This window comes from Haemaphysalis longicornis, unplaced genomic scaffold, assembly GCF_048455015.1.
Source record: "Haemaphysalis longicornis isolate Haplotype H1 unplaced genomic scaffold, Haemaphysalis longicornis Haplotype H1 scaffold_7, whole genome shotgun sequence".
Taxonomy (NCBI): domain Eukaryota; kingdom Metazoa; phylum Arthropoda; class Arachnida; order Ixodida; family Ixodidae; genus Haemaphysalis; species Haemaphysalis longicornis.
In genome coordinates, this window is record NW_027526422.1 from 74,400,912 (window position 1) to 74,414,204 (window position 13,293).

Below are 13,293 nucleotides of genomic sequence, written 5' to 3' on the forward strand. Positions count from 1 at the left end.
ATGGGAAAGGGAAAGAGAAACACAGACAACAACAAATGAATGGTACGTCGCTACACCTGCACACCAGAGCTCAGTGACAAAAGGAATAAGCTAATTGGTATGCCACCCCAACAACATATTCAATCGCGTTCAATTTAAGCTCGACAATTTGCTTTTGTTCCAAGTTGCTCTCGATTTTCTTTGGAATAACTCACTGCTTGGACAAGCTCAGCACCTGTACGGAACTGGAAATGGCAACCCAATGACCGTAGTGCAGCAATTCTTTGAAGATAGAATGGCCCTTGCATGACTCATGCACAGGGTTATCTATTTGGAAGAAACACGCGGTAGCGCCTTTCTTCTAGTCCTCCTTACGAGATAGTGGCAACAGAATTCAAGAGTTTGTCCGTTGGCAATCGTGACACCCGACATCCTCCACAACATCCTTTTGAAGAAGTGGGTGCACAAACCAATGATACAAAAGAACAAGGAAAAAGAGAGCTTCAACAGATATGAACACAACCGCTTAATTCAAGGTCCTAATGCCTTTCGGAAACTTCTCCAGAGGAATTCTCCGCACGTTGCCTCTGCCAGAAAAAGTTGCCAGTAGCAACCTTGACTTCAAAGCTGCAACTCTGTGGTTTCCTGGCAGACTAACCTAGCCCTTGGGCCACCTTGGCAGACCATCTTTTAAACTCGCCCAGACAAACGAAAATAGGAAGCCAGCTAAGCCTATGGCTTGACGGCACCTAACCGCTAGTCCATAAGGTAAGGCAGAGTAAAAATCACACCTGGCACTTGATGCAACATGAATTAATAAGCATACACTCCAATAACAAAACCAAGGTTCAAACATGAGCAATCGGCTACGTAGCAGCAGTGCGCACTGGACACGTGACATCACCCAAGGTGGATACAAAGAGCAGCAGCAGCAGCAAAGACATGTGCAACAATGGCACGCAGGCCTCATGCAACTCCTGTTGTGACTGCGAAACAAACAAAGAGACAATAGCGGCTTCTCGTACAATAGCCGTAACCTTGCTTCCAGCTGCGACCTCTTGCAAGTCCAGTCAAACTGCAGCCCGCACATTTTGTAAAGCAAAAACACACAGCTGGTATACTACACTTTCTAGCCCATCTGCTCCTTTGTCCGGCAGTCACGCGATACCATGCCTGTTTTAACGCATTACTAATCCAATTCACAAAGTAGGCACGACTGACACGTAGTGGCAACATCTGGTGTAGATGGATTCAGAGAGTTGCACAATTTGGGCTCCCGGAAAAAGCTTTCGTAGCATGTCCTTATTTGGGAAAAAGCAGCACATGTTATCCGACTTCACTTGCCACCAAATTAATAGGCTTGAAAGAATGCGCTCAAATTATTGCCTGCGGTGAATTTCTACGACTTCAACAGAGTACAAACAGCAAAACACCGGCACTTCTTCCACCACTCGGCACACTAGCACAAAAGGGAACAAAAATGGAATGCTGAAGGTCATCAAGTTGACAATGCATTTCGCCAGGCTCCTAGTGAACAGCAAGCTAGCAACTGGAACACTTACTGAAATGATTTCTCTGAAAACTACAAGAACAGTACAAAAATAGAACCTTCATGAGTCAGTGTTTTTGTTTTCTATCAACCGACGACATTCAAAGGTGCGCTTAGATCTACGTAGGAAGTGACGTGCAAGCATTTTGCAGTCAAGTGAAATTGACGCGCTTTTTTTTTTTGTGAGGTCATAATGATAAATCTTGCTACCCAGCATGCATTGTTCCTATAACCCTTCTACAGCGTAAATGCTCGTAAAGTTCGAACATTGCATTTGATTTTTCTTTTGTCTGACCGAGCGACATGACAGGTTGTGCGCTTACACGCAAGCAGCAAAACGGTCGTTGATGCCAATCATGAAACCGCAAAGCAGACTGCTGTCGGAGAATAAACGGCGACCGGGAAACGACATCGTTTAAGCTGGTCCACTGCGCGTACAAAATTTCGGCTGCGGACACGCCACTACCCGCAATGACAGACACAAAAGCGCATAGGATTCAGAGCCTACCGAAGGTAGATGTGTAGGACCAAACCGAAAGTTAGTTACGGGTCGACACTTCGGTACGCCCGCCAGCAGAAACGAAAGGTTTCAGATACAAGGCAGCGTACGCAATGCGGCTGAAACGGAAGGTATAAAACGTGGCGTCTAAAGATATAAAGCAGCGTACGCAGTTCAGATAGCGCGCAGTGCCCCTTCAATGACACGGGCTAAAAAGCGACCGAAACCCTCCACGAGGCATTGTAAGTGTGGCGGAACATCTCGCCAACAATTCGTGCACTTTTGGGCAAGGTCGCAGTAGTCGAACAACCAACGAAGTGCAACGGGGTCGCGGCAAAATTGCATTCTAGGCTTCAAACTCGAGCTGGCACGTTCCCTAGCACCTGCCGACGACCCTGACGTGGCCAAATCAAGTTCGAAATTAAAACGAAGTACCCAAAGGGTGTCAAAACATTCCCTCGAGACTGCGGTTTTAATAGCGTCGCGATTCGAACGCCCCAGCCGAAACCCGCGACGGTTCGCGAGCCCGGCAACGTCGACAGGTCGGGCAAACAAGCATCGACCCGACTGATAATGCTACCCGCCGCGACCAACCTGGCTGGTGCCGCGGGACATTCACGGTCCGCTATCGGCGCCCCGCTATCTGTCGCTCGGTGGTGCGGCGACAAAACCACGAGAGGTTACGTAAACGGCGGCCCGCCATGAAGGGCGAACCGAATACGACAGCACACGGCGCCAGGGCCGCCGCCACGGCACGCCAGGGCCACCACAGGCGGAACAACACACGCTGGAAGGCCGCTTCAGACACAGCCAAACCCCTAACAGCACTGACCCCCGCGAAATTGGCTGCCAAAACGGCAGGGCACGGCAGTAGGAAGGACAGCTGTGAGAGCGGTTCACAAGGCGTGCTGCTTCGTCTACGGAAAGTACGGCGGCCAGTTCACATATGCAGAACGTTTTTTGCTACTCACGCTGAGCATCAGCCGACGAGGGACGAGCCGTGGCAGCACGACGGGACGGTGCACACTCGCTGGCCAAAAATGTCAGCGCACATCAGGCGCGATACGTGGTTGCGAGAGGAACGGCACACAAAACCTGTAATAGGCTTAGACGTCCAGCACGCGACGAGGCGCTGACGGAAGCGCCCAATCACCACGGAAACGACGCAAGGCGGCGGGGACGAGCTACGAAATCATTTCCTGTGGCGTAATCTCGGGCCATGTTCCTCACACGGCAAGACATAAGCAGGGAGCTTTACCTTTTGTATCGCGGAGCAGTCTACATTTTCCTTTACTGGCCGCCATCATAGAAGCAGCACACAAACGTAAACATTTATGATTCGACAAAGTACGAACACCGCCAACAATAAACATTTATAAACCGGAATAAGTGTAATTTCTATATTTGCATATTGTAAGCGCTATTTTGTTGTACTTTTCGCACTAAAAACGGTCTTTTCTGCTTTCTGCGGGATGAATGTTTGCGTTGAAAGAAAGCAAGAATACATAAACAAACGAAAGAAAAGCAGATGGTGGTGTGTTGTGCAGCGGTGCCGCGTATTCCGCTTCAGCTTGTGCAGTAGTGATACGTTTGTTAGTTCTAGCGTTTTGTTTTTGCTAGCCGTCGAGGAAACGTTTCAACTGCAGATTACAGTGATATCCGTTGATGCCGCGGCGCCACGGCGCGAAGGACAGCTTCAAGAGCCAACCCACCCGCCCCGCAAGTCACGACCTAAATAAAGGGCAGAGGTAGTACGTTGCGTCCTATTGCACTGTTTGTTTATTTTCTTTCGTTGTTGCTTTTTGTTGTTGCGTTGAGTTTTATGCACCTGAACATGGCATGAACTCCGATAAGGTCTCTTTCCGCACTGAGCATGCAGTTATTTCCCAAACTAGCGATTGGAAACTCGCATGTGCGTTTTTTGGTCATTTTAATAGTCGTAATGGAAATTGTTATTGCATGACACAATACAGTAAGTGATGCATACCGCGAGTACTAATTTGTGAGTAACAATAGTAATACTTTTATTCGTACTCAAGTCGGGTAGGCAGGCGTACTGGGCCGCAGGAGGCGGACGAACGCATTTTTAACGCTCCGCTCCTCATTTAACGACCAAATGGAATATTTCGCGTATCACACTGGCTGCAAAAAGTTCGCGGTAGTTTATTGACTGACGTACGGGCGTGAACTGCCGTTTTCAAACAAATTTAGCTATCTCAAGGAGCGCACACTTCAGCATATTTTGACAGTGTATCTGCTAAGCTCGCGAGGAAGATACTACGCTGTTCTTTGCTCGCACGTTTTGCTCAATTGATAGAAGTAGCTGGAGTGCTTGAAGTTTCGCACCAAAGAATGCGTACTTCGCTGCGATACACACAACTGCTTTCTGGAATTTTCGCGAGCACTGATACTGAGGATTTTCAACTCTTTCGTTTCCATCTGTTGACGCTACGCGTGAGCAGAACAAGTCGGAACGCAGAAAAAGAAAGCCAACGTTGGTTATTGTCAAGGGTAGTGGTAATTACGATAAAGAAGTCGGGAAAAGGGGTTTGGAAGTGATCTTTTGGTCACAGAGGGAGGACGCAACGATCCGTCCCGTGCACAACTCTGCTCTCTCGCATGCACCTATCGCCATCTGCCGGCACCAACGCGCTCCTCTTCTGGGCCCAACGACCGTCGACGCCACGGGTCGACGCAAAGGAAAGAAGGAAGCGGACTGCCAGCATCAGACAACCTCGACCTTGTTCTGCCATTGGCCGGCGCTGGTCACGTGCCCCGTTGACGTCACGTCATCGTTGGCAGAGATTTCATCGTCTGTCGTAAAGCGCCGGGTCCCCAGCGTTTTTTGACAGGTTCTTCCTTTCGGCGGGGGAAAATATCGCTTCCTTTATGCGCCTCTTGTATTTTGTAGCTCTCTCTCTCCCTCTCTCCGTCAGTCTCCCTTCCTCTTCTGCCGTGTGTCGGTTTCCTTGGCGTTTCTCTTGGCCGTTACTTTGTGATCGCGTCATGCAGTAACGGCAGACGCTGGGAGAGGATCTATTCGGCCCCTTCGGAGGAGAAGTAGAGCCATTTTGAGCGCACCCGGAATCGACGTATATATAACAGGGAAGGAGAACGGAGCGACGAGCGTGTTGTATGTGTGCGTATAGTTTATCCGTATGCGCTGTTTTTGACGCGCAGGCGTAATGGATGTGTGTTCGCGCGCACGCGGTTCCACAATTTTAGAGCGAAGTGGGAACTAGAAATATTAGCGAACTCCCTTTCCAAGGCCGTTCAAGGTTGATGCAAAACTGCCCCGAGCCTCGCGTTACAGTGGTGCAATTGGCTTTGACGAACAGTCTCGTCGTCTTTTATGTTCGTTCTTTAAACCGGAGTGCAACGCACTTGTGTGCTGGAGCAAAGGAGTCAGTGTTCGCGTTTTCACTGCTGCCAGCGATTGGCGTGACATGATTAATCTTCTATTGTGTGCGCACTTGGTTGGCAAAACGGATCCATTAATGAATGGCGCTGGCAAAGCATTCAGTTCCTTCGCAGTATTGTCAGGCCTCCACATGTCGCTGGTTATTGTGGACGTTTGTAGCGCGCATTCACTAAATCGAAACCTTTAGTGTTACGAAATAAGCGTTGCCGATCGGGGTTCGCGCAACAAACGCGAATCACGAGGCCGATGTCGTGAACGTGTGCTTTTTGCTGCTCTTGTTCAGGCGGCATTGTAACACAGAAGTAGCGCTCTAACGACTTTCTGAGAGATGCCGGAAACTTGCTCAGTGCCACGCATCCAAAGGAACGTGCAGTTCGTCTAGCAAAGACGCTACGAACGTAACGCGTTGTAGTATATAAATAGAGACATGCCGGTGCCTACTCTCACACCATAGGCGTCTGCACCGACACTTCGAAATTCCAGGGGGGAAAAAAGTCAAGGAGAAAAGGATTGCCAGTGACTTTAGCTCTGGGCTGCCCTTCTTGCACTGCTTTAATAGTAATGACGACACAAAAAAAGGGGGCGGTTGGGGGAGCTGTGGACGTGTGTGGTTCTGTGTTACATCGTAACAATTCATCAGGAGGAAGTTGTAACGGCGCAGGATATCAAGACAGGCATAAAAGATGCGAAGAACGAATTGCATCGAACGGGGACCTAAATTCAAAGTTGATACAATTCACAGTTTTATATTCGAAAAATGCACACTATACGAAAAAGTTCTGCGTATTGAAGCAGAGTTCCAACACAACGCTATTCTGACCTTACTATTGACCTTTCCCATTTCTATGTTCTAAGAACAATCATTTTATAATTGGACTGTATTAGCGGCGTCATAATTGGCGCTGCCGGCAGGACGACCGAACGGTATATGCGCAACACTGAATAGAGCATGCCAGCATCCTGTCAAGATTTGAAAGGTGAAGGACCGTTATTCATCTCGCATGTCCACCAATTCAACGTAAGTATCGTGTTCGGATCAGGTCCATCTCCGCGAAGGCTAGTGGCGATCATGTTCAGAATTATGTAGGGGAGCGAAGGAAAAGCCATCGGGAATTCAATTCTGCGGGCAATCCTGCGGGCAAACAGGAAAGGAGAGAGGACTGACCCTTGCGGCGTGCCTCTGCTCCCAAGTCTCAGCACCAGTCTAGGCAGTATTAATAGCACGCACGTACGAACTGATTTTTCGCTGCCACTGGGCGTTCTTCACTAACGGGAATGGCAGGGAAAAAAGGAGAATAAACAACACAAAGATAATATCGGCGACTGCAACTCCGCTTTCCCGCAGCGCTCCTCGTCCTCGCGTCGCAGCACCCGCGCAGGAGAAAGAGGGGTTGGCTCGATTCTATCGATCCGGCCCTTTCTCTGCGTGCGTGAACGGCGGAGCGCCCGCTTTGAGCCCCCCGAGAGATGGGCATGGCATAGTTTCTTTGTATCGTCTTCCACCTCCTCCTCCCCGTCGGCGATATTGTCGTACGTGTGCGCGCATAATGCCGGAACAGCGGCCGCCGAGCGGGAGCCGGCGAAATGGAAAAGGCCTTTCCGGGAAGCGAGCGCTCTCATGAAAAGAAGAAGAGAGCTGCGCGCCGAGATGTACTGCGCGCGCGCGTGTGTGTAGTACGCCGGGGATGTGTATACATATGCATCTTCCTCGACGACGAACTCGCCCGGCTGAATGTATAGTGCCGCAAAAGAATGTGTATACCGTTTATCATATCGCCGTCGCCGACCTATAGACCATTCGGAGGGAGCGGGACGAAGGAAAAAGGGGTAACGAAATCGAATGACGACGGCTCCGTCACCCGCCGAGATGTTTCTCTTTTATATTTTTGTTTGCGTTGTTTGATCGAACTTGAAACTCTTTATTTTCTTTCTTTTTATCGCACTTTTCTCGGACGTTAGCGTGGCCGTAATTGGTATCTCCGCGCCCCGTTGAAGAAGCCTGTTCGCGGCATTTGTTTCTTCCTTTTAGTGGTAGTGTACCTCTTAGGGAAAGTGGGCATTAGGAATCGGGCAAAAAGAGCGCCTCTTTGCTAACTTAAGCAGAACGGCAGTGCCGCTTGACTGTTATGGTAGCGATGAAATCGGGAGGAGAGCTAGGGGTGATTTAAAAGCAGGCAAAACGATTAACAAGGAGGACACGGTTCATCGCATTCAAGCGATGAATATCTCTCCTTAACCGGAAGATATACGCTTACGCTGAGAGGAATGAAAGAATGCTTGGGGCCTGAGACAAAGAATGCCCGGCATAAACGCTAACAATTGTCTGCGTTACGTTTGTCTGCGAAACGTTTTGATTCGTACTATTATCCCGGAACTTGGGAGGCGGAATCAATCACGTACCTATACTAAGTTTGACATCGCTGAAACGTCGGCAGTGCTCGAAACTAAGAAAAAGCTTGGTCATCGCGTGGTTCCTATAGTCATCCCAGCGACCTTGCCTTGCCCTTTATTCAGTAACAAGGCGTTTCCGAAGAGCCCATTGAGCGCGCGTCAAATACATTATTCTCGGTCCCGTTAAAAAGTACATTCCTAAAGTAAAATTGTGAAATCGGCACAACCTGATATACAGGAAGAGCAAGAAAAATTTATATCCGCCATTTGCTGTTTTTGTTCGCATTCCAACAGAGAGATCCACCCATATATATATTGATATATGAGGTAAGTGAAGACAGAGACACACTAGAAAAACCAGTCTTCATCGGAGGTGTCTGTATTTACATACCTTAATTCTCACTTTCTTTGTGTGTTTTTTTTTTTTTTTTTCCAGACTATGTATGCGTGTGTGTGCTGCTCAGACGTCGCAGGGTCCCGGCATAGCGACCCCTGTATTCGTTATTTCGTTGAGTCATTCATTTTGACCTGCGCGCAGGCGTTTGTACGAGATCACTGATAAATAGAAGCGTACTGCCGTTGGCCCTTGGCGTCGGTAAGCAACCGCCGCGGAAATATTAAGGGCGCGGAAATGCGAACGGCCGGCGACGCTGCGCACACCGACATTTAGTTCAGCACTAAGGACGCACTCATAGTCCGCGCGTCGCGTTTGGCGTTTCGTCGACCTCACATCGACTGGGCTGAGGGACTCTGAGCCTGAACGAGCGCGGAGTACACACAGAGAAAGAAGAACATCTGTCGAGGCGAATTCGCCGAGAAAGAAAGTTCAGTGTCCGGTCGATTTCCCGTGCTTATAAGTGGCACTGCGCATATGTGAAAACGCCCAGCTCTCACGTTTCCTCCACCACTTATGCCGTGTGGAAACTATATTAAAAAGAAAATGTGAAGAGAACTAAGAGAATACGTGCATTTTCAGGCTCAATCTTTTGTGACGTCTCAGTAGATCGGCGGCCAGCCTTGCGGTATAATACAAGAAAACTATAAAATAAAAGCCAAATAAAAGACCTGTTTCACACAGCATTCAGCTCGGAAATCGGCGGCAATTGCCCTGACACAACCACTTCGACTCAAAGACTGAAATTTATTCATTATCATCATCTTCACCGCACTGTAGAACTTACAAAACAGCGCAAATGACGAGGACTAAGAAAGAAGGCACAGCGCTTGTCTGTGCCTTCTTTCTTATAGTCCTCGTCATTTGCGCTGTTTTGTAAGTTCAGAATGAACCAACTGGCCCCATGCACTCGAAACGCTAATGCACTGTAGAACTACCGACCATTTCAGCGCCTTCGAATCGTGGCGAAAACAAGTTGGAAGATGCCGCGCCTATTTTTTTATTATTTATTTAGAATTGTTTCCACGGATGCTATCCGTGAGGGAGGCAGGGATATAGGCGGAATGCCTGACAAAGCATCTGGCCCCCTACAGTTCAGAGTAGAAGGTAATACAGAAAAACGTATTCTCAAGCACGCGACAAAAGACACGCGATACATTGTGCTTAGAAGACAACATTCAAATATTTAACATAACGTTGAATAGAACTCGAAAGATGATAGTCTTTAAAAAAAAACCAAACGACGCCATATCATTCACAATTGCAAAGAGTACATTCTAAGTACGTAACAAAAGGCACGTGTTACATAGCATTTAAAATAAAACCCGATGCAGACATTTAAAATTTACTCAAGATGTCACACAATGCTCGAATTTCTGTAGACACACGAGGCACATTGCAAACGAATCGAATTATTTTCACAGTTTTATGCCGGTGAATACACAGCTGCTAGCACTCTTTAGCGCGCAAACGCTGCCATTTTACGCTTTCATAAATACCCGCACGTACGGCGACACAGCGCATGAAATGATGCACTCGTTTTCTCTAAATTATTTCGAGCCAACACCGCAGAAGGACCGAAGTTCAAAAAGCTGTACGCGCGGCTCGGGAACCGGCTGTTGCGAATCGGACCGCGTGTTCGAAGGCTTTCACTCTGTCGTCCATCATCATTCCGTAAAACGCTGTCACCAATAGTCCGAGAGCTCCCGAGTGTTGTTTGCTTGTTTGTTTGTTTGAGTTTGTTTGAGACGGGGGAGGGGGTGTGAAGCGTGAGAGTAAGAGAGGGAAACGGAGTCGATGGCTTCGTAGGCGGGCGGTGGCCTTGAGGGATGCTGAAGGGAGGGGTTGTTAACCGTGTTGAGTGGCGATTGTACGCCCCCGCCGCAGAGAGCCCGTCTCGCCCTCCCGTCTGCATCTTTGTTAAGTTCTGGGAAAACAATTTTCCTCCTTGAGCATTGCCGCGCGGCGCGCTTTGTAAAAGCGGGCTTCCGGGAGGATAGCCGGCAGGATAAGTAGACCACAAGGTCGGCCGACGACGGCGCGCCAGCTCACGGGCACACACTCCGTGACGAATCGTCCGCTCCGGAGAAGGGGGTGGAGGTGACGCGGAGGACAGCGCAAATCGGAACCAGCTGACGACGGCGCTGGCATGCAAGCTTTCTCGGGGACGGAGCGGCGACGGACGTTTCGTCCTCCGGATGTATACTCTGGCGCCACGGAGAGTGGAGAGCCTGCACCCGGCTGCCGTTGCCACAGAAAAGGTCGCGTTTTGCAGTTTGTTGATGATTCTTTTGACACTTCAGTCCTTTATTTTGGCGGGAAGTACGCGAATGAGTCATACCGCTCCGTCTTCTTTCTTTTTTTCTTTCTTTCCTTCTTTCCGTCCTTCCTTCTTTATTTCTTTCTCTCTTTCTTTCTTTTTCGTTGAGTTACATTTATTTCTGTCAACTGGAGTCCAGCAAACGGAGAAGCGCTTCGGTCTACTGCACATTTCCGGCAGACCCGACCTGCGGTGTATGTGGCGACCTCGAAGCCGTTACGCGACGTGTACGTGTGTTCTGGTATCGTTGCGTTGGCTGCATTCCATATTGCGTGCAGGACGGGTAAGCGACGAAGGTGAAAATAACGAAACAAAAATACTAATAAAAGAAAAAAAAATCTCGAGGAGAGGCCCCTGTTGGCCTCCCGTCCACAAAATGTTCTCAAAAATGAGACACGAACGAGCTTTTTTTTTTTAAATATTCGGTGGAGAGGGAGAGAGAGAATAAACATTTTCACAAAACCGAAGTAAGGCTTCAGAGAGGCGTCCTCAATATTCCAGGATTACTGGGATAAAATATTTGCGAACGTGAGACTCCCAGTAGACTACTTTTCACCCGAGACGCTTGGGTTTTCGAGCACTAAGACGCACAATTTATTCCCTACAAAAGCTTATAAATGTTTCCAGGTTTTCGTAGCCGTGCACTTACCACAGGGGCCGGCCGGTATCATTTCTTATGTGCTCCCTAGGCTTGCCATCGTCGGGGCTTTTCTTATGGCGACGTTTGATAAAAAAGTTTTTAAAGCCGGTCCATAACACGTCAATTTTGCTCATACTACCTCACTATGGCGCAAAATTTGAGAGGGTTTCAAGATTTCTTGTTTTTCTTTTCAGTTTAAAAACGTCTTTCGTGGCTGGAATTCTCTTTGATCGTATCATTTGAATGATAAGGCCGTGTTCGGGCTGTTGCCGCAACTGTCGTATTAACTTTAAAGAATGACATCATTTCACGTCTCAGCCAACCGAACCACGTTACACGCCGTTTTTCACGTCCATAGATCACGATATGGCTTTTGCGTCGTTAGTCTAAACATAGCCTAACGCGCAGTTAACTCACTGCTAAAACAGTTTTTAGTGTTGGTCAGTAACACGTCACTTCCGCTCATGCTACGTCACTATGAAGCAAAATTTGAAGTTCCGTATTTCTTGCGTGTTCTTTTTTCTTTCCAGTTTTTTAAGAAAACGTCTTTCTATGCGGGAATGGAGCTCAGTAAGCTCAGTAATAGAACAAAGTTGCATTTTGTCATCGTCGCCTCTTTGAAGACCGCTCTTTCTACTCACTGAATCAATAATAATGTCGCGGATATGCGCTCCGCACCTGCCGCTCACGCGAGCCCGCCAAAACAAATCCCTCTTTCGTCACTCGCCGCGGCGAAGATACGATATGCACGCGCGCTCTCGAAACTTGGCCGAACAAAACGCTTTCAGTAACCCGCAACCTTCAACAGCAGTGACAGCGCCGACAACAACCACTAAAGCAAACGGTAAACAATATAGAGAGAGGGGGGGAAAGGGAGATTAAAGGAACAACAAACTAGAACAGCTGATAATGCGAAATGAGCGATTCAACCGCTTCTCGGAAGCGTCAACGAACCGGCATACCAATCGCCTCGAGTCGCGGGCACTGCATCGGGTGTCGTTCGGAGGTCGCGTTGTATCTGTTGTGTACACAATAGACATGTTTCTGCCTACGCACTTCGACATGACACAGTGATTTCACTTCTTTTTTTTTTTTAATTTTCGCGTTCTTTAATTGTTATCCCTACATGTTGTTGCTTTTAAAACGTCAGGTGCTGCCTCGTCATAAACCCCGGCGATCTTCTGCGTCGTCCCGTCAGTGCCGCATATATGCCGAGGGGGTCGCTGACCTTTGCGCAGCGGCGGCAGATCTCTTCGTGTACACAGACGACGCTCTCAAAAAGAAAACTCCCACAAAAGAAAGCGAAGAGAACGCTCAAATGGCGAGCAAAAGGCAATCTGGGAAACGAGAAAGAAAAAGAGAAGAACGATGCAAGGTCGGAAGGCGTATAATAAAAACGGAGAATAGCGGCGATCCATTAAAGAGCCGAAAACAACAAGACGCGTATGGAACGAGTGAAAAGGTCGTCGCCGTCTGCGGCCGATGAACGCGCGGCTCGCAAGTGTTCGAAGGACGAATTCGCGCGTCAGCTGTATATATAATAGCGAAAACTGTTCTTCACGTGCCGCTTGCGGTGTTCTTTTCCTTCGTCTTTCGTTCGCGTTTGTTTTGTTTCGCCCGAGCTTTCATTGTTCCCCATGTCTCGGGATCTTCTTCTTTTCGTTTCGTTTTTTTTTTATTTTTTTTTTATTCTGAGCAAGCGCGCAACCGTCTTCTCCGCGCATCGCAGCCAGGTCCCGGCATTGTTCTCGTCGAAAAACGAGTCCCAAGTGAGGCGAAGAACAAGGACAACAATCCCGGAGGCAGTATATCGAATGCGGTACATTTTTCTCTGCTCCTTCTTATATATACATATATAGTTAGGAAATCAGGGGCTCGTTGAGAAAATATAAAAAGATCGGTCGCGGAATAAATGGCCCCGAAACTTATGGTCCCGGAACTAATGGTACCGGAACAAATGGTCCCAACTTGGAAGTAGGAAGAAATGGTCCCACCACTACTACGCCTTAGTGCCTGCATGAGGGGAGGAGGGGGGTCAATGTATTTATATTTATGCTTGTATCTGTGCGCACTGCATTTTGCATCTGTTCGTACACAGTA

General features: G+C 48.4%; 2 protein-coding genes across 5 annotated transcripts in view; one reads left to right on the forward strand and one right to left on the reverse strand.

Annotated features, from left to right (window-relative positions):
• LOC144145957 (uncharacterized) overlaps positions 1-3,317 on the reverse strand; it is a 47,220-nt gene extending 43,903 nt beyond the window's left edge. Inside the window, exon 1 of one of the 3 annotated variants that reach the window (XM_077677833.1) lies at positions 2,999-3,317. The gene's annotated coding sequence lies outside the window, so the exon portion shown is untranslated. Of the gene's footprint in view, positions 1-2,621; positions 2,795-2,998 lie in introns of those variants that run through there. The other 2 variants (XM_077677834.1, XM_077677835.1) reach the window with 2 other exon arrangements.
• Positions 3,318-3,477: 160 nt separating this feature from the next.
• Positions 3,478-13,293, forward strand: part of LOC144145961 (tectonic-like complex member MKS1) — a 73,191-nt gene continuing 63,375 nt past the window's right edge. For both annotated transcript variants that reach the window (XM_077677840.1, XM_077677841.1), the window contains exon 1: positions 3,478-3,775. The gene's annotated coding sequence lies outside the window, so the exon portion shown is untranslated. The remainder of the gene's footprint in view (positions 3,776-13,293) is intronic.